Below are 2,081 nucleotides of genomic sequence, written 5' to 3' on the forward strand. Positions count from 1 at the left end.
CAACGACGCTTCCGTAATGGAATTCGGTGCCCATGTCATCGTAGTTAGGTCGATGGGGTTGGGTGGATTGTGGACGGTATAGTTGCCCGAATTGAGACATTGAATCGTTTTGGAAACGAAGCAATGGTTCCTGGAATGTACTATAGTTAAACAATGGTTGTGTGTTTTGGTGATGGGATGTTTGAGTGCTCATTGGTGGGGGGCTACGATGAAGTGATCCATATGAATCATATGTGCTATAGACGGTTGTGGTTGATGTTGGTGTAAGCCCTAGAGGCCAATACTTTTGGTACTTGTATCAAATTATTTATTAATAATAAAAGGTTTTTTCTTTATTACGATTGTTTAATAAAGTCCCTAGAATAGTTAGTCCGTTTAATGCATCAAGTGTGACTTGATCATGAGACCACATTAAACATAAGGACACTATTCTTAAAGTATCCGTAGTCGAGCTTTATTGTGAAGTGGGATAACATTAAAGCATTGAGACTATTATGTTTGTAGACTGATGATCACATCTCATGGATCATGGATAAAGGGTTATCAAGTCTTAAACATAGGTATGAATATTAAGAGTAATATTTATACCGGATTGACCCGCTATGAGAATACTATATAGAAAGTTATGCAAAGTGTCATAAGTTATTCTCATGGTTATAATGGTGTATACCACTCTTCGACCTGAAACCACTATGGACCCTAGATGTAGAGTCGAGTGCTTTATTGCTGATCCAACGTTGTCCGTAACTGGATAACCATAAAGACAGTTGATGGGTACTCCACGAAGCATGCTGAGGGACATGAGTGACCTAGATGTAATTTGCCCATCCTGCGTAACAGGATAAATGTCTATGGGCCCAATATTGAACTGGACAAGGATGACACGGTCTATACCTTGTGTTCAATATAGACATAAGGGCAAAGGGGTAATTATACACATAATTATTATCACAGGAGGTTTTGTCAGATCACATGACATTTTCGTGTCTTGGGTAGCAATGATGTGTTGCTAGATACCGCTCACTGTTTATTATGTTAAATGCATGATTTAATATAATTGCCAACATCGGGAAAACCTATTGGGTCACACACAAAGGACGGATTGATGAGAGATAGAGTAACTAAGGAACATCGTAAGGTACGATATACTTAAGTAGAATACGAAGTATGATAAGGTACCAAATACTTAAGTGATTTTGGCATATTATGAGATATGGGCCAAAATACACTTAAGTGGGCTTTTTGGCTTGAAGCCCACACAAGTGGGTCTATAAATAGAACTCTTGTGCAGAAGCATTGTATGGGAATACAACACAATTGAAGAATTTGAACTTCGTATCTCTCTTTCTCTCACTCAAAGCCTTGATTCGTACCAGCTAGCACTGAGATTGAAGGAATCCGTTCGTGTGGACTGAGTAGAGACGTTGTCATCGTTCAGCATTCGTGATCACTCCGTGGATTTGTATCCAAGGTTTTGATCGTTATGAGAGATCTGCACCAAAGGTTTGAATCGCCACAAGAGGTAACAATTCTATCATTGATCATGCCCATTCGTAAGGATCACTAAATGGAGAAATTTTTAAATTCCGCTGCGCCTTGGATGGCAATTCTCCTTCAGTTGAAGCGTATGGTTGTTGGTGGATAAGGTTTGATTCTTGGTTTTGTGGTTGGGTGGGTGACATGAGTGGATTGCGACGTTGGGTGTTTGATTGTTGGATGAATGGCATGAATGTGTTGTGAAGTTGGGTGTTTGGTTGTTGGGTGTATGTGGTAGGTTGATGGTGTGAGGTTGGTTGTTGGGTTTGGATGGTTTGACATTGGTGTTGGATGGGGACATGTTGTTGGGCGTATGATGACGAAGCTAGTTGACATGGATCAATCAAATATCATGGCTCAAACACAAATTATTGCGTTGTTACCGACCTAAACCATGTCATATATTGTTGAGTTGGTCTTGCACCATGGATGACTGGTTCGTTTAAGATGTGTTGTCGTCGATTCCTCCATTGGCGATACATCTCTTTTGCGAAGTCTCTACAGTCGGAATAATCCCATTGTGCATCAACTCTTTTTTGATGCCA

Source organism: Lathyrus oleraceus, chromosome 5 (assembly GCF_024323335.1).
Source record: "Lathyrus oleraceus cultivar Zhongwan6 chromosome 5, CAAS_Psat_ZW6_1.0, whole genome shotgun sequence".
NCBI lineage: Eukaryota > Viridiplantae > Streptophyta > Magnoliopsida > Fabales > Fabaceae > Lathyrus > Lathyrus oleraceus.